The sequence below is a fragment of the Typopeltis vanoorti genome, chromosome 8, assembly GCF_054136105.1.
Source record: "Typopeltis vanoorti isolate ZY-2024b chromosome 8, IOZ_Tvanoo_1.0, whole genome shotgun sequence".
In the NCBI taxonomy this organism is placed as follows: Eukaryota; Metazoa; Arthropoda; class Arachnida; order Uropygi; family Thelyphonidae; genus Typopeltis; species Typopeltis vanoorti.
Window position 1 is genome coordinate 49,178,206 of NC_143556.1, and position 22,278 is coordinate 49,200,483.

General features: G+C 36.4%; 1 protein-coding gene across 1 annotated transcript in view; it reads right to left on the reverse strand.

Annotated features, from left to right (window-relative positions):
• The window catches only part of Ddr (discoidin domain-containing receptor 2), a 418,242-nt gene that overhangs the window by 305,436 nt on the left and 90,528 nt on the right, over positions 1 to 22,278 (reverse strand). The window contains exon 2 of the mRNA XM_090397220.1: positions 13,382 to 13,439. The gene's annotated coding sequence lies outside the window, so the exon portion shown is untranslated. The remainder of the gene's footprint in view (positions 1 to 13,381; positions 13,440 to 22,278) is intronic.

The following is a 22,278-nucleotide window of genomic DNA, read 5'->3' on the forward strand; positions in this document are numbered from 1 at the left end:
GTGGACTTGTTTACAGTGTCGGAGATTACTGGGTCATTAAAAAGTTTACGTTTTAAAATAAATAAAAAACATGCAAACTTTACAAATTTTTGTAAAACAAAAGCCATTAAGAAATTTGTATTTGAAACAAATCATTCGCAATACCTTAAAATAAAGACATAGATGGCAAGGAAAATAGGGAACACTGAGATCAGATAAATGGTATCTCCAATTGGAGGTTTAATATAGAATGATAAGACAGTTTTATAATATTGTAAAAACTGCTTAAAGATATATTGACTGCTATTTCCCATAAACAATATTTCCCATAAACAATCTATTCCTTTCATACCAAACTTGGCACCAATGTTGCAGTCTCTGGCAACCCTATGTTAACAGCAAGCATTCCATTCAAATTTGGCCTTATAAACATTTGATTGATTTGACTGCTGATTTAACTCTCCAACTAATAATCCGATTTTACTCTCAACAATGTCTCCCGATTTTATTGTTAATTTCAACTAACAATGACTGCTTGATACGAAACGTTTGTCAAACAGAACTGGTTGATTTCAAGGCATCAGTGTTGCTATCTCTGACAATTCTACACTACAAACGGAGTCATAACTCTCCAAATCTTACTTGATTCAAGTATGTTAGCTTTTTTACGTAATTTTATTTATTCAGTCTGGCTTTTTCAACAAATGTATCTATTTTCTTTTTAGAACAGATGACGTTTTTTGGAAATCTTTGTACCGTAAGGTATTATTAAGTTGTTTATCCACTGGTTTCTTACAGAAATTATTCCAAAAGTTTCTTTTTGTTTTTATTGGTGTTTCGTGTGTGAATTTTCCAAGTTCCGATGCTGGTATGAGAACAAGTTTGGTAGAAGTTTTTACTAATGGTCGACGTGTATTTCCTGCTCTAATGTGTTTTCGAAATAAGAAAAAAAACTTCCGAAGTTCGTTTTAGTTTATAACAAGAAGAAGAAGAAAAAAAAAAAGAGTTTTACTAAAAACATCATTCTCGAACACGAGGGTCATTTGAAAACATTTCTTCTCATCCATGCACCCACCCACCTCCTTCCCGAGAATGTTATAAGCAAGAAGAAGCACGCACGCACACACACACACACATCAGGGGAACATCCGAACATTATTCAAACATCAGCAATGACGCCCACATTGACGTAATACGCTTTGCCAGAAGTTGAAGATTTTCCCCCCGTAGAAAGAAGAGTCCGTAACCAACTTCGAAACTACGAGCATCCCCTACTTGTGCTTTAACCTTGCTTTTGCTAAGATGAAGGGTACTCTCAAAACGCGTGCGGCTGCCGTGGGAAATTTCTTGCCGAACAGCTGCACTTCCCAACATCCAGATCACGAATTGCAAACTGTGTTTCTCCAACGGTTTGAGAATAGCTCGAGACAAACGCGTTCCATGATAGTCGGAAAATGCGAGCTTATTATGACGGAAGAAAATAGAGAAGAAAAGAAGAGGCGATCTGCTTCAGAATTCCTAATTTGGTATCTGAACGAAGTTATTCTACTGTCAGAGAAAACTACATTTCTCCCTACGCTCACGGATAACCCCACGCCGTCATTGGTTTACCTACAACTTCATTGTCCATATCTCTCCACCCCTGCCCTTCCCCTATCCCAATCTCTCTTTCCCAGGGACGTAGCAATCGTCTCAATAGTGCAGTACTAACATCATAACGATAGGGCTATGTGACAGCGTTAAGCCCAGAAACACACCATAAGATTCAGCAGAGGACTCTGGGATATCCCTCTACAGTAACATCACACTGCTGCTATCATTGCATTGTTTAGTCTATCTTTAATAATTCCAGTATTCGCCTGCTATAGCTATTTATGTAATTAAAGTCATTATCGGTTGTAAGGTAATGGGGAGTTTGCTATTTCCACTGGCTTATCCCTCAAAATAGGAGACGTCCGTAACCAAAATGAGCATACTGGACCTTTAATTCGGATGAAACTGAAGTGATATCGATAGATGACAAAATACAAATAGAAAAGATAATATATTTAATCTGTTTCTTGTATTCAACCCAGTTGTAAAGGTCATACTCTTAGAAATACTTTGAGACTGTGTGTGTGTGTGTGTGTGTGTGTGTGTGTGTGTGTGTGTGTGTGTGTGTGTGTGTGTGTGTGTGTGTGTGTGTGTGTGTGTGTGTGTGTGTGTGTTCTAATCAGAATTATTCGAAATTCTTCTTGTCCCTATGAATTTCCAGCCTAGACTGAACCACCCTCCTGGATTTGGTCCCTTCAATCCTGTTTGTCCAGGATTTTACGTCTCCAGTTTGTAAATTGCAATATGATATTGCTATCTTGACTAATAGTATCATCCTTCTTCTTTTTGGTTTTCCTGTTGGTCTTCTTAAACCAAGAATTTTACCATTTATGGTATTCTTAAGAAAAACATGTTCTACTCCCACCGCAACTTTTTTATACTATATATTTTAGAGCGTTTTTATAGAGCTGATTAACTCGCGATTGTATCTGATCCTCCAGAGATCATTATAATTCACTGGGTTAAATATTTTTCTGAGTTTCCTTTCAAAAGCTGAAATCAAATTCTCTATCCTCGCAGTAAATATCCAGGTTTTGTATCGGTAGGTAAGACTTGGACGAATTATCTATCTATATATATATATATTGGTACTTCAGTTTTCCAGTAAATATCTTTTGAGCTGAATCCATATGATAGAGAGAGAGAGAATAAAAAGCCTGATTTCCCGTTTTTTTTATACTGCACTTCTACCATCTGATTTGGTTGGCTTGTAATCATCACTCCAAAATACTTCAGTTGTTCCACTTTTTTATTTCAAGATTTTATCAATTAAGTAATTATTTAAAAAAATTTAGACACAGCAAGAAGGGAAAGAGAACAGCACATCTAATATATCTGTGATAGATCGTACACAAATGTACATTTTTCTCACAGTACATTATAAAAGTTATATTAATAATAAAAAGGTGTGTTTCTAATTTCCATTAGATAACAGGCAATGTGTACTCTTTTTAAAATATTTTGAATTAATCCATCTTAACATATATATTACTATAATATTTTATAAGAATAATTTATAGTTTAGTTCTTATTTATAAATAATTGCTTAATCTTAATAAGTGTTTTTAAAATAGATGTTATGACTGCTGAGTTACATATGCAATGTTGCATGTGATGATTGCACAATTGTTGAGATGTTAGAAGGAAAGAATTCTATGATTTTGAGCGTCTGTCAATTACTAAAGAGGCGCACATTAAAATTACATTCGAACTCATTTCAAGCATAAATCAATGATCAGCAGAGCTGTAGCTGAGATATGTGTGTGTGTGTGGAGAGAGAGAGAGAGAGAATCGTTTTGATTATTCAACTCCAAAGCGAATATCCCGAAGCTGGATCCTCTGGGATGTTGTTGGTTCTAGAGGATAGCTAGACCGAAGTGTATATCACAAGTTGGTGATTATTGGAATTAAACTGGAGATTGTGAAATTCAAGAGGTGTGTGGAGAACACCTATTATAAATCATTCATAACTACTGACATTCAGTAGTACAGCCTGGCATTAGAGCTTGGGAACTGCTTTAATTCCCATAACACGACTTGAATTCCACTCAATTTATCACTCTAACACAGCTCTCTCTCTCTCTCTCTCTCTCTCTCTCTCTCTCTCTCTCTATAAAAGGCCGGTAATGTTGATGGATATGCATGCAACTGAAATTAAAAACAGAACGATAGAAATACTGGAACTGGCAATTCAAACCTACTGAAATAGTTTTCTATCAGACAAGCTAGAGTTATGAACCATAACAATCGCGTGACGTCCACAAATTCCTTCTAAGAATTTGTAAGACGTGTTCCACTTCTTCTGATACTTAACTCCTTATTTGTTGTGCTTCCTGTTATTTTTTTAAAATTTGTTGGCAGTTCCATCGTCATGGTATAGAAGTTTCCACATCAAATTAACTGTTGGAAATTTGATAATTTGATACTTGATTTCAAAACAAAACCCAAAACTGCTCACACTTTAACAGCGTGTGGACCCTGCTTTGGTCTTGATCACTTTTTTTTTCCACCCTTTTGGGCATACTCTACATACACGTGTCATTCTCTATGATGGCACAAATCAGGTATACAAACATTCATTCGACAATAACCACCGGCCCAGGTAGCGTTGTTGGATGTACTAGTCTGTTCAGTAATTGATGTTCATGAGTTTATCAGAACGGTATTCTACTGAGCTGAGATTGAAACTCTGTGGACCAGTCAAGTTATTCCACATTATGTCGCAATAGCACCAGTGATATTGCACGGTGCTATGTTGCATTAAAAGACACTTCTGGTCATCCGCTGCATTATCAGGAAGTGTTGCACAGCCGTTGGCATTCATTATTCCATTTGCTATAACCGAAATTCCTAATCCATACCATGAGAACTAGTTTTAGACTATTACGCCACCTAACTTTATACTTTTAATGACTCTACATGTATTATATATATAACGGTTAATGGTATATATAGATGAACAGTTTAACGAGTATATATGTTTGTCTTGTATCGCAATATAGAGTCTATAGCAGTGTGTATAAACAACAAGAGCGCACATATCGGTATACATTTTACAATCTATTTTTAAAGTAAAATGCACTGTTTGCAGCAAACTGCTGCAAACAGTGCAACTTGCAGCAAGTTTGCAAAGATAATAATTATTATTAATAATATAATATTAATAATAATTAATACTTATTCATTATTATTTATTATTATTATTACGCGCCACCTCCAAGAAGTTCAGAGACTCGTCGAGGGAGGGCACTCTATCACCTATAGTTTTTCAATCTTCTTCAATTTCATTCCATACAGAAGTTTTCAACTATCACATCTATTTCTTAAAATAATTATAGAAGTATTTAATAATTATATCAAGAATCTATTTACTTATATGAGTATTGGGTGGAATTATAATTCCGACCAAAACAACTACGATCGTAGTCAAATTTCGATACGATAAGAATGAAATATATAAAAAATATTTCACGATATGATAGGTTTTTGATAATTTATTCATTTTTATTTTATTTATTCATTTACTTATTTATTTTTTATCGTTAGTAAGAGTGGTGTTTAGAAATACTTTGGTGTTGTTAAATTAGGTTTTTTTTTTTTTAATAATGAGGTAAATGTTTCCATGACAACTGGTTCTGCTTACATTGTTAATACTACTGAAATAGACAAGTATGTATTAGATAAGTAAAAAGGTCGCCATGTTAGCTAATAAATATTAAAAACACAACACGACTCCCACATTTTTGTAATCTTTTCATTAATGTTCGTTTTGTTTAATTCTTAGCTAGCACGATGTAGACGTCACCTGGATATGAACGGTAGATTAGGGACTACTGAGTGTACTTCACGCTCTCTTAATATGATTGAATCGATCTCATAATGGTGATCGCTTGACGAAAGTTGGAAAGATTGTTTACCCAACTATTGTTTTTCTATAGTTTTCAAGAAGAGTCAAACTTGATTGGAAGTACCTTCTACGATTAAGTTTAATTTTATGGCAATGTCTCGGATTAAATGAAGACAGCTTAATTTGGATGTCATCAAAACAATGAATGACAGAATTTCTTAATCATCGCCTCATCTTCTAGCTCATTATTTTTGAAGGAACTAAATACCCTAAGGAAATGAAAATTCAATTTATCCAACAGTTAATACACCGGATTCCAGTGTATTAACGTAATAACAGTCTAGCGACTGAATATTATTACATTACAGGTAAAATCTATAAAAGGCAGCAACTCATCTTGAACATTAAAACAAACCAACGGGGAATCGAATACCTTCTCTTGCGTTAGGTGGGGGAGGGGGGGGGGACATTTTTAATGCTGCTGAATTTCATTTGATGCCCGGAAACCCACGTCAGAACTGCCCCGTTTGTTATAATTTTCATTAGTCGGCTGTCAGCCGATAGAATCGAACAAGTTAATTACAAGTGACAGGAAGTAGAATGCATGTGACTTCCCGGTTTCCCTTCCCACCCCACTTTTCTTCGACCCGCGTTCCTTCCGAAATAAGGGACCAAAATCTTGAGATAATCTGTTTATCCTAGCACTACCCTCATCATGCTCCACTTAGTGATAGACTTAAGCTTTCGTGTTTTTTTTCTTCTTATTATTATTTCTTTTTTTTTTTTTTTTTTTAATTTTCATTCCGTACAAGTGACTTCCAGTAGCACGCGCCCGCAGACCGGGTTGAATATTCATTAAAGTCAGTTAGTTAATGGCAAGGCAAGTACAATGTCAACAGAGGGGTCGTACGTATAACAAACTTCTTGTTGTCCGAATGTCAAATGAGAGATTCATTAAACCACCAACCATCCCGACATCCGTAACGGTTTCTCGGCGCGCGTTCGTTTACTGACAATATTTAATAAAAACACGAGGGACACTTTTTTTTTTTTTTTTTCCCGCATGAGACACTTCCTCTCTTTTTCCTGCGAATGCCCTCCAGACCTTTAAAGGGGGATCGAACGTCATTTAGGGACAAGATGACGAAGCATATTGTTGTCGGCTTCTAGTAGATGAGGTTTGTTTTATTATTTTTAATAACTCATGCCGAGTTAAGTGGCGTTCGTGTTGTTCGTCGCTCCCCCCCCCCTCCTTTTCTCCTCTTTCAGAACAAATCCGTTGGTGTTTTATAGATAAATCACTCTTGCAATCATTACTCTTGTTGTTATTAATTCTGTGTCAGACTTTGCTAATCTTTTTAATGAATGATACCGTGAGAATGAAATATAATCCTACACCAGAATTAATCGTCTTTCACATAAACACGTGCATCTACACTAGTGTCTAAAATAAATGGGATAAGCTCATTTTGGTCAATATTTGTTTAAAGTGATAAATAGAAATAGCTTAAACATATAAAAGAATGCAATCTTAAAACATAGTTCGGTGGCTTAATCTATTCCTCCTTATTAAGGGATGGATATTCGCTTTCTGATTCTTCCAAATGCCAGATGGAAAACAAACTTACTTCATCTACACAAGATCAGATATTTCTTAAACTCTACGAAATTTCCGCCCCTCAATGACAAGTTCTAAACCTCTTGAAAATCTTTCAGCAAATTCCGTGTGTTTCCTATGAAGTTTTAATACTTTATAAGAAACGATCTCCGTACCTTATCCTTTTTTCTGATCCTATCAAATATTTAGATTAAAAAAAATCAAAGTGAGCAAAAATAATACTAAAAAAATGCAGAACAATCTATTGAAGAAGCTCAAGAGAGATCAGTCGTACAAGATGATCATTTTTGTACTGTCTTGTTTTTCTGAAATTTGAGTTTAAAAATGCAAAAAAATTGGTTTTCTTTTGAATAGACAAATTGTGAGGAATGTTTTGTTTTCTTTTAAAAATCTGATGTCCGCTACACCATTCTTTATAATACTATTGAGTAAAAATACCTTTGAAACTGGCCACTCAATGTATTTCTGTGTTGCTTTGGTTCGTTTTTGTTGTACGTCACTCATAGCACGTATGATTGATAACTATTGATCAGTACACTGGTGAGAACCTAAAGCTGGGGCTGATGTTTATATTTGTCGTTATTCTCATATCTAGTAATACTTCAAGCACAAATAGTGAAACCAAGCAGAACAATAAAATAATAACAATAATGTGGTAACTATTGTTGTCACGAAATAAAGTTCATTATTACAACAGAGCATGCTGTTGCAATAATGGGATGCTTTCGAAACATTAATGGATACTAGAAGAATGAAGTAAGTAAAAAGAGCCTTTAATTTCCCAAAGCAAATAGGCGGTGCTCCTTTACTTTTAATTAACTAATGAAAGGGCAAGTGGACAGCTAGTCTCCACCCTCCGCTGATAGTGAGCTCAAGCTATTTAATGAACCAAAGCTATCGGGAGAGAGAGAGAAAGGATACGATAGACAACTGCCGCCATCTCGTGGCGCTAAATCGTAATACTCGTATTCTTTGTTAACGGTGTGCGTTTTACGGACTTTTTTCAGAATGAAAGTAATTATCTCAAATTTTTAAAAACTATCTTTTCATTTCGAGACAATAACAATAAATAGAAATAAATAGAAAAATCTATAATGGTTCGTTTTTTTAACTCTGTGCTAATATAACTGTGTGTTATATTAGCACAGAGTGCTAATATAACACACAGCCCTAATAAAGTAAAAAAATAAAATAAAATAAATAAAACTTTTTTACCTCTTAGGTCGACTAATATTTTAACAGTCTCTCAAAAGACTAAATAGCCGTATTATATATAATCAGAAAATTCAGTGCTGGAATCTTTAATTTCGAATCACTGACCAGTAAGAAGTCAGCCTATTACTCACAAAGAATCTACCAAAATTACAATTTCTATTCTTACAACTCGTCCAACACGTGAAGAACATGCAGTCCAGACCTAAAAAGCGCCATTTACTTTATTTTTAATATTTTATTTTAATATATTTTATTTAATTTTTGTTTAATATTATTCATTATTCATTTTTTCATATATTAATCATTTTTATTTAATATGCTATTAATATAGCATATTAAATGCGATACGTTTAGGATGAATATGAATGGCTATAGGTTACGTAATTCCTGTAAAACCATGCTCTAGAGATGAAACTTGAAACGTTTTCAAATCACTTTAGACTTCAGTCGAAACTGATTTTTCGACCACGCTATGAAATAAGAGATTTTATTAGCTGTTGCACTTGTTACGATATTCGCTGGGCAAGAATAAAGACAATAATATTGTTGGAATGGCATCACTGATTTCATTGGTGAATTCATAATCGTATTGTTGCATAAATTTATATTATATAATAAACAATTTCACCAGATATTGCTGTCAGGACAGTTTTCTTATACGTTTTGCAACGGTCAAATAGAAGCTATCGCGCGCGAGCGCGCACGTGGGTGTTCATTGATGTATTAGCAGCGTCTGTAATAAGCTTCTATCCATACTAGACATTTATCTCTAATACACTTGTGAGGATCTTTTTTTTATTTTTACTTATGCTATAATAGGACTGTTTATTTTTGGATTTTCTAGTAATCACCTGAACATTATTTGGGAGTTTTATGAGTAGTTCTATTTTTAGCATATTTTCCGTAAGGCAAATAGGCTTATTAGATCACATGCTGTCTGTTTCTCCGTCCCGTTTGTCCCAATAACAGTCTTCCAGGACAGAGTCACTCTTCTTTTAACCTTGTACCAGTATCGTGTGTGTGGGTGGGTGGGTGGGGGTGATTGGTACAGGGGGGATGCCATTCACATCCCTGTTCTTTTAACGAAATGAGATCTGAAATACGCTATATACAGGATATAACAGAAATTAGAATAGTTCCATCCGAAAATACTAAACATTGGAAACGCACGCCCACGGACACACACACACACACACACACACACACACACACACACACACACACACACACACACACACACACACACACACACACACACACACACACTGCTTATTAATATAATTATTCAGCTCTTACATCCAAATCTGGTTTTAGTTAACGTTTAGGAAGTAACAGACAACAATAAACACTCTGCGAAGAGATTCTCACTTGCAACAGAAACAGGGGGAAAAAAATCCCAAGACGTTTCTTATCACTGTCGCTCAATTTCTTCCTATCGTTATAAGATAAATTGATCCATTTTACGTTTCAATCGCAGTTCATCTTGGTATCGCATCTGATTCTTTCCTGGGAGATGAACAGTCAGCACCTTACGGATACCTCAAAGAGGTGCTTAAAATACCTTAAAAAGAACGACAGAAATATTTTCGAAACGCTTTGAATTATTTATAACTGGTTATTGCTTTATACCTTTCGGACATATTTTTGCATTAAGCCATTGTAAGAGAGGAAAAGTAAGAACAGAGAGAGAGAGAGAGAAAATGAACGTGTGTGTATGTGTGTGTGTGTTAGAGAGAGAGAGAGAGATCGAAGCTGCAACCTCTACACATCTGGAGCAATATCTCTAGAACGGTATCTGAAGAGGCTGACACCCCCCTTGTCTGTTGCCTTCATATTTCAGAAGCACTTTCCATATCCCCACGATACCAATCGCAATCCTCGACACAGAATAGCGGCTCACCAACCGAGCACGGACGAGGAAGAGAAAGCAAAAGAGATAAAAATATTTCACACCTCAAGCTGGTGTCCCACTGATGCCTGGTGACAGCTCCCGTCATGAGCCGGAATGTCCCACAATCGTCCCTAGGGACGAGAATGTGGAGTAGCGCAGAAGATTTCCCTCCCTCACTTTATATCGATACTGCTTGAAATTCAACGTAGTGGGAGAGGAAGATGAAGGAGGAATGGGAAGACGTAGAGCGGAATCCTATACTACCGTAGCATGAACTTTATCTCCATATTAAGTAGTTGAAATCGGTAAATTCGGATCGGAACTTTTATTAAACTCATGAAACTGTCTTTATGAATGCGCACTGATTGTGAACACAGATATCAATGGACCGAGCTCTCTCTCTCTCTCTCTTTCTCTCTCTCCGGACTTATTGATCGGTGATGCAATGACCATAATAGTGAATGTAACTGCACTGATGGATTAAGAAGCATTCGAAGCATTCGAAGCGTTACCACAGTAAAATGTGCGACCTTCGCTAATCCATACGGTCAAACCGCAAGGTCATTTTCATTGTCAAAAGAAGATGATCTTCGCATCACGATTTTACGTTATCGTGGATAAGTTGTTTCCACCAGGCAAATCTGAAACTCACGAGTTTACAAAGGCAGTAACGTAGACTATTGTTATCCTGGCGAAAAGGTCATGGGAGTTGATTATTTCATGCAAATCCTTCGTTTAGATAAGGACGGTTAATTCTCATGAGAATTTCATTGGACCTCCTTCAACAGTTTTAATCCTCTTTGTTCGGTTTTTCGCAGATGGTTAACAAAGCTGTCAGATTTGGAACGTGTTGACCTAGTAATTAGCTCAAATACCCTCATAAATTAAGTGGTAATAATCCCTGGAATCTCTTATTAAAGTAGTTAGTCGTGAACTCTTATAAACAAATGCATAATGTCTGAGTTTATTACAGGAAATCCACAATATATGCGTAGACACGACGTTCTTTAAGCCTATTTTCACGAGATGTCTTTCTCCCATTTGTTAATCTATAAATAAGCTTCAAGTATTAGAAAACAGCGGTAAACAAGACACAGAGATAGACTTTTGTCAAGTTGTCTCTTTCATAATCAAAATGTTTTCATAGAGCACTTGAAAGAATGCACGTGACTCGATCTTCTAGAATTTGGAGGAACAACAATAAGATCTTATGAGATGAAGATGATTTAACTGGTTGCCTATGACGAGTTTTCCGGGTTTCTTCCCAGAAACCCGGATTTTTACACTCGTCAAACATAAATCAAAAAAAAAAATGAACACAAGCAATTAATAGAAATTATTCTAGTTTCTATAGCGCTCATAGCCGCCTAGGGTACCATCGAATTTCATAAGCATGATTCCGGGATGAGGTTTTTAGCCTTAGGCCTATAAGAACACTTTGTAATGTCAATTGTATGTTCTCCTGGCTGGTTACGGGAAGATGATAAACTCTGCCATCCCCTGTATGAGACTGGCTAACTTGCCTTCAGATGAAAATCCTTCATGATAAAAACGTCCTTTTTACCATTAGGATATCGTCGAAATCGACTTAACTAGGCTTTATTCACGTGATCCTAGTTCCCTCAATGCAGCAATTTCAACCACCCACATCTTCTCCTTTGTCATTACTACTCTTTTCATGTTCCTTCCGCGCGGTTAGCTTAGTGGCTGTGCGCTTCTCGACCATATGCCTGGGAAAGGAGTGTCCTGGGTTCGATTCCGGTCGACGACGTGAGGAGCTAAAGGCTCTTTCTCAGCCATAGCCAAATTATTCGGTCTTGGGCGTGGACAGCAGGGTTTTTCCCCACTTTATCCGGGCATCCCGCAAACACAGGCTCCAGTCATAGGATATAGTACTTAATCCCTCATTAGGAGGGCTCAACCAGTCCTAAGGGGTAGTCGATGAACCGGGGAGAACCCCACACGAATAAATAAATTTTCATGTTCCGAGAATTCGTCAGACATCTACATCAGACATATATATATATATATATATATATATATATATATGTGTGTGTGTGTGTGTGTGTGTGTGTGTGTGTATTTACTAAACCATTACTTCAAAGACAACAAAGGCATCTCTAATATCCGACCAGTCAGCTTGACCCTTGAACGACCTCCATTAAAACAGAGAATGCTTAATCCTTGATGATTACCGATTTCCTTAAAGTTTGTCGATCAATTATGATGTTTGACGATTTATTTTTTATTTTCTTTGCATAACCAAAGGTACTTTTCGATGAGTTAAAGCGTTCTGTTTATTCTTCATGAAGCATCATCGAAAACCTTCCCTTCCAGATCCGCATTAGATGCCCACGTGGAAGAAGAAGAAGAAGACAAAGACGAAACCAGACAACTGCTGGCCTCGTTAACAGACTTGACGACATGTCTGCAAAAGTCAAGTGTTTTTCCATTTCGTTCCGAGTCTTTCTGTATGTTTGGACAAGGGCCCCCAGTCTCCAGTTACACAAACATCCGGGCACTTTCCCCTGTCACCTCGCGTTCGTCTTTTGGCTGCCGGAGTAACTGCAGCTTCATCCATACAGGGGGAAACACACCGCTATTTAAAACGTCACCCACTTGGCACACTTCCCTTTTGTGCAGGTAAAGTCCCTGATGGAGAGAGAGAGAGAAAAAAAAAAAAAAAGGAGGGAAAAAAAAGAATTCGACGAAAGCAAACTTTTCTCACGCTAGAAACTAGATTTGGTTTTTTTTTTTTTGCCTAAAATCGACCCACTTGAAAGAGAAATGGAGTAATATCCTCTGTCGTTAGCGTTCTAATGGAAGATTTGGTTTGCTTTAAGCCCCCCCCCCCCTTCTCCCTACCTCCATTGTCATTCGATGCTTTAAGTTTAAAAACCTTCAGAAGTTGATGACGGCAGTTGTCCTCATCCCACTCGGAGGTTTACTGACTAGATCCTGGACATGCGTAGCTTATCATGTGCTGATAGATGGAGAGAATCCCTAATATCTTATTTAAGCTTAGTGCTTGTCCTTTTCGATAAATGAAAATAAATTGCATTGGAGAAGAAATAAGCATCTAAAAATACTATGAATTCTTCCCATTTCTACATCATCATCGATGAAATTTTTATTTACAAATGCTGATAAAAATAGCTTTTTTAATAAGTTACGAATGTGGCCAACAAGACAAAAAAAAAAAAAAACGTAAATGTAAATGGATGAATTCTACACTTACCCCTTACTTGTGTGTGGATTTTTTTTATCGTTTGGTTTCGTTATCAGCAAATCTGCTCCTGAAAAAAAAAAAAGTTCGTTAGATTATCAATATTTTCTTAGTAGCAACTGTTATGTTCTAGATATGTTTGAATATTTTGTGAACTATGATTAGATCGATGCTGACATTTCCAAAACCAAATTCTCAAGTCAGATGCGTTGGAGACACTAGAGGAACCGTGTAGTGATCCTCCCACATCCGACTTAACCTCAAAGTTTTTTTTTTAATTATTTTTAACGAAATATCATTGCAATTAAAAATAGAGAAATATCCTATCGAAAAAAAAGGCACTAATAATTTTCTGGCTATTTATTATACATATCGCAATTAACTTCCATATATATATATTTTTTTTTTTTTTTATTTTTTTTTTTTTTCAGATGGAGCATTTAAAATTTTGTCAATAAATAAATTACGTCACCTCCTATTTCAGAAAACAGCGTACTTTGATTACGTTTATAACTAGTGCAGGCAGACTTGGGAGAAGGGAGACTGTGCTCCCCCTAGTGGCAACTTCATAAAGTTGATACTAAAGCAAAACAGCGCACACAAGAGATACGTTATTTTCGATGAAAATATTTTACCAGACTGTCAAAAATATGAGTGAAGGAAAGCTCCAAGAAAGTCTGCAATAGACAGATTAATTTATAGATGTAAATAGATGAGTATTTCTTAGGCAATAAAAAAAAGATTGACTGTAAAAATAATCAATGAAGAGAAAACCCAGGAAATCTGGCATTAGAAACAATGGACTGAAGACGGATCATTGGTATTAGCTTACAGGATTTTTCGAGGTTTTTTGTTATTTTTATTATTTTATATAAATATTTTCAATAGTTTTATTTATTTTTCACATTATTCAGAAATGCTGCTAGATGAGAAATATAAGACTTTTTTTCATTACATCAAGCCTCTAATAATTAAGGCGAATATTCTCACACCTGAAAATGAAACTGATTTTCCGAGTATACATGTATAACTTATACAAAAAAATAAAAAATAAAATTAAAACAATGAAAATGATTTCTCCTCTTGTGGTGGCCGGGATAAGAATAGCTCCAATGTAGCCCATGCATGTCGTAAGAGACGACTAAAATGGGAAGCAGAGTTTCGCTCTCTTAGATTTCTTCCGGAATTTTGCTCACGGTGAGGGGGGGGGGTGTCCTGAGAGAGCATTTTGAGTCTCTAGGGAGGGTGTTCTCGGTGGATGCTTTTCCCTAGAATATGAGCGGTTCTGCTCAGTGGTGGAGGGGGCCGTCACTGAGTGGAACCAACGCTGAGTTGGATGGTCTTTCGGCCACTCGTAGGGAGTAGTCCGGGGAATCGTCTTAATTTTTAGAGAGGGCTTTACTTACATACCAGCCACAATGTAGCCCATGCACGTCGTAAGAGGCGACTAAAATGGGACGCTGAGTTTCGTTCTCTTATGTGTCTTCCGGAATTTTGCTCCCGGTGAGGGGGGGGAGTGTTTAGATTTCGCTGGGTTTGCCCTGAGAGAGCATTTTGATTTTCTAGGGAGGGTGTTCTCCGGCGTGACCCATGAGGGGCCTTGTCAGTGGATGCTTTTCCCTGGAATATGAGCGGTTCTTCTGCTCAGTAGGGGGAGGGGCTGAGTTGGACGATATTTCGGCCACTCGTGAGAAGTGGTCCGGGGATCGTCTTGATTTTTAGAAAGGGCTTTACTTGCATTCCAGCTCCAGTGCAGCCCATGCATGTCGTACGAGGCGATTAATCGTACCAGGCCATTACCAGGGAGGGTAATGGGTGGCAATGCTGTAGCCAATGAAGTTCTAACTGAGGCTCGGCTACTGCTGTTACCCTCCTGCCATGATCATAGCTCATAGCTCAATAACACTCTATCCTTACATTGTCCTCTACAGATAACGGGGAATATGAAAAGCATTCTTGTTTCGCCTATCTATCTAGCCAAAAAAAAAAAAAAAAAAAAAGATTTCTGTAAATAGAGATGAGTTTCTTATTCATTTCGTCGAGTTGGTTAATAATGTGTTCAAATAATCTCATAGATTTACTCAGAGAGTATATAATAACTCCGAATATTAATGCAGCAGAGGTTGCATATGAATTACATTTTACACATCCGAGGAAAAAAAAAACTATAACTTTTAGCAGATCCGATAAGAAAAGTTCATTTACTGCATAATTTAAATCTCAGAAACAAACAAATAAATAAAATCCACACACAGAGACTAATTGCGATTATTCCTAGAAACATGGAAACATCTAAAGCTGAAAAAAAAAAAAATAAAAAAACCAAACCATGTCGCGATAAGTCAAAACGAAGCCAGCTAAGGCTATAAAGCCCATGCAACTCACTCTTCTCCATAGACTTCTGTCAGCGTAGTTATTTCACGCTTCACTCACCCCTACCCTTTCAGTAAAGAGACTGGGTTCGGGGCTTACTTTCACGCCACAGCTATCGTCAGACGCCAGACATCCAACAAGACATAGGTGTGAAGCTTTATGAAGCATAAAGCAACTATCCCACATCGGAAGGCCAGACATGATATATCTATAGCGTGTTTATAGCTTGCAGTTTTTCCAAGCTGGCAGACTGGTCCTCAGTTGTAGATTATTTTTTTATGATTTTCCTAGTAATAGCCCTTAGAGATCTTTTTCGTACGTATTTTGGCATCATCTCTCTCATTTCTTTATTCCTTTCTCTCTTTCCGTTTTGCCTTCTTTCTCTGCTGTTTCGAAATGGAGGCAATTTGTGGCTATGTTGTTTGGACACCAAATGTAGCACGTATCCTGACTACTTCTAAGTACCAAAAACAGGAAATGGTGGTGGTGTGATGAAGTTTTCCATACATAAAAAGATTCACTATTTATATACTAAAAGACTAAAGAGGGAAAGAAGAGAGGGAAAAAAAATAAACAACTAAAAACATAGAAGTTGCAATGCCGATTCTTTTAAAGAAACTTCAAACATTATCCCGAACCTCCAAATGACGAAAAGATAAACTATTCAAGATGTAGCGCATTTCCTACAGTAATGTCACTCTATCACTTCAGATATTAGTTTCTATTATTGGCTCTATTCCTCACGGTAAACGAGCAACATTAGTGAATTTGGAGCAATAAAACTCTACACTACCAAGAAATAGAATTTTTATTATAGCCTTGCTTGGGTTCTTCCTTCCTACATCTTGCTGCGTCTTCACTAGATGTTCTTCCCATAGAGTGGGAATGATTCCGAGCCATGAGGAAGGGAGGGTGGGGGATTTCGAAACAGGATAAAAGTAATACAGAGAGAGAGAGAGAGAACACGGAACATGTAGGGAATATGTAATCTCTTTAGACTAATTATATCTGTGCTGCTTACGAGTGCGCATGTAATCAAAACAGCAATTTTGTCCTTCCGTCTCCCAAGAGTTTGAATAAACTGAATTCATTCCAGGTAGTCTCCACTGTTTATTTTTCTTGGGAACGTTTTTTTTTTAATTATCTAATCAAACTGACCTCCCGTGACTACCTTTTTCAGTCTATTATATTCTTGAAATAATTTTTCGCCCCTATCTAATCAAACGAAGTTTATAACCGCTTATACTGAGCTATAAAACGTGCCATTTGATGTGTCAATGCCCCTCCTTGGCGATTATTCAATAACTGACCATCTCTTCTAAAAGATATATTAACGTAGAACAACCCTAAAAGTAAACACCTCACCTCTTTATTATCTGGTGATAGATCTACGATGAATTCCGCTCACGTCGTTTGCGTGAAAAAACACACCTTTCGTGAAAAGCGACCTCACTCACGAAGATGACAAGAAAAGGGATAAACAGAACGATATTGAAGAGAAGATAACTGCTCTAGAATAAAATATTTCCCCTGCTTGTCCTCTATAAGTGTTTGTCTTTCAAGCTGCAGTTGTAAAAAAAAAAAATAAAATAAAATAATAAAAAATGCATCACTCATTCCCGTTGACCAATAGCAAAATAGGTAATAGGATGCTCCCACCAGTAGTTGCGTTTCCATTACCTTGATAGGGTTCGCTTAATGAATCCAACTTTCTTAGAAATCTTTAGATAATGAGTGTAAAATCCCTTTGAAAGACGAAGAGAAAAATGTCAAAGAAACAAATTTCGTAATTTTAATCCAACAGACCTTTTTTTTTTTTTTTTCCAACGTATTTGATTAGCAAAAATGAACAGAATCCCAATGGCCTTAGTCCACGCTACAACAAACCAAGTATAACTAGTCTGTTTACATAACCTTCCTATGTTTTAATACTTCGTATTCGTGTATGAGAATGTTAATTCGATTGTAAATTGATCGTTCGGCATCGGAAAAATGACATGGTTTCGTTAGAGGACACCGAACACTAAAACCACGACTTATATTTATATCTCAATTTATGCTTTTAACAATACAGTTACTACGTAAAAGCATGATAATTTTTACATGAACCCCATCAAGTGTATGTTTGCTTAGCAACTATTTATTATATACAGTAAGACAAACAGAATTCGAATTATTACTGATTTTATTCTAATAAAAATTCGGTTTCTTATAGGAATGCTGATAACGATGTTATATTATACAGGAAAACGATGCATATACAGAAATGTAATTATTTCTTCCTAAGAATTCCTGTAATCATTTACTAGTTTTGGAATCTCAGACAAACAGAGAATCAAAAGTGTCATTAACCTTAAAAATATTTCCTCGAAAATTACGTGGACGACTTAGTTTTATTCTTTGCTTGTTTCTCATAATAGTAGCTTTAGTATCATAAGAAATTGTCAAGACTGGATGACTTTATCCTAGTGCATCCATCCATTTTCCTTCAAATAGCTAGCAATAGTCAATGGTAGTGGAATATTTTTTTTTTTTGTGAATAAAAGTATCGGGTTTTTATAAAATATTCTGGAGGTATTTCATCAAGGTGTTAAACTTTCTCCTACTGTGAACTTAAACACCCTCCTTTTTGCCGATGACCAAATAATAATTACAAATTCTGAAGTTAACTTACACAAAGATATTTTAAATTTAAATGAGATAGCTAAAGATTATGGAATGATAATATCAACAGAAAAATCAAAAAAGATGGCCTTTAAAGGACAAGATCCAGTAAGAAATAAAAATAGTAATAGATAACAAGGTTTTAGAACAGGTGAATTCATTTAACTACTAGGAAGTATGATTATATATGAAAATGAAAAAGATATAAAAATTGCAAAATATTTAAAAATAACAGGTGTCATTAACCAAACCTAGTTCAAAAACAAACCAGACTAAAAGTATACAATACATTAGCCCTACCAGTCTTAATGTATGGAAGCGAAATCTGGACAATAAAATAAAAAGACAAACAAAGATTAACAACAGCAGAAATGAAGTTTATGAGAAAAACTGCAAAGTATACTCTATTCAGTAATAGAAACAATTAAAAAAATATAAACACAAATGGATGGAACGCGTTGAAAGAATGAAAGCAGAAAGATTACCAAAACAAGCCTTGAATTACAAACCATTAGGAAAAATAAAACCAGGACTTCCTCTTAAGAGATTCAACGATGACTTCTAAGGCCGGAACAGACGCCACTTTAGGCCTAAATCCTTGGGCAAAAGCAAAGAATCAACCAAAAACTGCAAAGTTGTTTCACTAAATGCTACCGCTTAATATTACTTAGAAACAGAGGATTTTTCATCCATTGAATTTTAATTATGCTACTTTAATGTTGCATATATGCATAAAATATTTATATATGCATATAAATATATGTTGCATATGTTTCTATATTTAATGTAGAAATTACAGACCTTGTCCATATGTCCTGCGTAAGATAATTAAAAAAAAGTTTAAGTTAATTTTAAAACCAAAATTCCAAATTATTCTACAGGTAATTGACTTCATTAAACTATCACTGCTACTGATTTACCTGACACTAATAGGTTTTATCTCTTTATGGACCAATTTATTGCTCGCATTTCTTTTTTAATTTTTTATTTTAACGCTAATGGTACTACTCCTTCGTACAGTCAACCCATCTCTATTTTTAAAGATAAAAGAAGCCGAAATATTAATTAAATACTACGTTATGTGGCGCATAACTTTAACAGACAATTACCGGGATGTCATCTAGCCAAATGTCAGTACTCGCAGAATATGATGGAGCATCTAAAGCAAAAGTTCTCTCTCTCTCTCTCACTCACACACACATGCACACAACCTTAACGTTCAAGTCCACCCTCCTAACCCACCCACTTCATTGCGCCCTTTCAAATGAGAAAAATATTACAATAACGAAATGTGGATGTCTGGTTTGACATTCCGACTCTTTTTTTTATCATATTAGCTTGATTTTTTTCCGAGGAATTTTTTTTACCTTGAAACTATCTTCTCCCAGGAATGATTTTTGCACAAATATTTTAATGGATACGCCATTTTTGGTGAGGTATTCATGATTTTTTTTTCTTCTTCACTCCGTTGCGAAGACTGTAAGTTGATAGTGTTTAATAAAACCCATCATTCAACTAGACCATTAGTTTAGTTGGAAGTGACAAGCTTTAGCGACGTCGGTAGGGAAAGTGGGGGATTGAGGAGGGGTAGAAACAGGTTTGGCGTCTGTGTAGCTCGCTCTCTCCTTTCTCCTTTTTACATTTGTATTTACATTTAATTTCTTTCGAAGCGTCATGTGTTATCTTCCAGGGGACGGCTCGATGCAATTTAAAACCGCTTTACATCTTTCTTTCACTCTTTCTGGACTGAATGTCTCAGTGTAGTAATGAAGAAGCAACTAGATAGGAGACGCAGAAAAAGGGGGCGGACAAAGTAAAGAACGGATTTGTGACTCTTTAAGGATGCTGTCAACCATGTTTATTTATTTTTTTCTTTTTTGCGGTTACCACTTACCCAGGGAAGTAAAAAGTTCAAGCGGGTAGCCATCAAACATGTCATTCTACGAAACGCTTAAATTTTCAGAATTTACGAGTTTAAAAGTTAGCTTTACGCGAAAATGACATGTGATACAAGCTGGTGTTTGGTATCTCAAATTATGTAAATATTATTATTCATTATGATATCACAGCACATGACAGCCCCAAGTTTGCCTATTATAATGCAAAAAGCTCTTGTACATAATTCTTTACAGTAACGAACTTATCAAAACGTTGGCACTAATAGAACTGACCGTTAAAATCACTTTTATTTCTGTCCTAAATAATAGTAGCATTATGATCTTAATCATAGAAAGGTGTATGTTGTAATTTTAGAATTTTGGAGCAATTTTTAAGTAATTTAAACGAATATTATAAAAATTAAATTTATAATATAAACTACATTATGATATCTGAAAGAAATTTAAAAAAATCTTAATAAAGGGTGTAATATTAGCTTATGTCATTTAGTCTCAAACCAATTAGGGAACAAACCTCGTATATATAAAAATATAGAGAAATGTACTACCTGACGCATGTATTGTAATGACTTTCCAAAGTTTATTGTTTATATGTGTTCTCTCTTAATAAAATATTGTAAATATCCAACAGATTACTTCTAATACATTGCTGAAATATCAATATTACTGACAGAACTTGTCTGACTGTGGCGCCACCTGGTTTACAGCGATATAATCCTCAGAGTCGCAATCTACTGATTTATAGAAGTGAGGCAAAATATATTTCCAGTATTATTTTTTCTTGTCAACGCACTACTAACGTTTCTATGAGTTCCCGTCTGCTCCCTCAGCTCTCTTTTGTTACCTATAGTGTTCCTTCCCCTTAGTGTCCCCCAGTGTAATCCTGCTATGTCTACAGAAAGGTGGCGTATTTTTAACAGACCCGCCATCGCTAGCAGATGGATTACCGGTGCTTTCTCCACATTAAGACTTGTGCCAGATACAAACGATTGCCTCCCTACTAGCCTGTCACCTCTAATTCCAAGAGTATCCCCGACATCACGGATCCGACATTGCGGACGTCACCTTTCGAAACGCAGCGTGTCGCCCACCCCTAAACCAGGACCCTAGCTGACGACAAACAATCAGTGTTAGCGATACCCACACGGGCTATTCTTATTGTAACATTGGTTTCGCTGACCAGAATTGACAGCATCGAAACGTTTCTCCGTCACTCCCCCTCCACACTCGGTAATTCCCCTCCCCCGACGACCTAAAGCGTTGTTCTAGATGCCAGACCACACACGTGAACCACCCTGGAGGGAACACATCGTATTATAAACTAAGGGTAGTGTAGGAAAGGAAAAAAAAAAAGAAACGCACCTTTGGAACACATCGTTGACATCGGTCTTTTCAAAGCGGGCTATTAATTACGGGCAGGTAAGGCAACGGACCAGACTCCGTTTTTTTTTTTTTGGTTCCGGAGACAGAAGGGGGAGGAGACGCGGTAGTTGAATCTTATGTCTAACGTTCAGGGTTCAGGGCTGTCGGACAACAAACGCAGCTGTGGCGTTTTTGAAAACGTGACCTGTTTCGTGTGGGCCAAGGGAGTTTATTGATTTACAAGTGAAGTTTTCTGGACAGGAATTAAACGCGGCGTTCATCACCTGGCCGTTACTGACGGCTTTTGCCGGAAGGGAGTTGCTACGAACGATCCCTTTATTTTCCTATCCCCTACTTTTAAGGGGATTGTTAAATGTGACAGTTTTTCTCCCGCCCCAAGATTAATTGAAAGATGTATTGTGATCATTGTTTTCGTTAAGGAACCAGTCTGTAATAATTACGTGGGAAGACTGTCGATCGCCCCCATAGATGACAGGCAAGCTCTGTTAGAAAAAAGAAGTCTATGGTTGTCAAAGGTTTGATCATCCTATTCAGAGAAGAGAAAATCATAGTTTGTCTTTTAGTGACCGCTAAGCATTGTACTTTACAGAC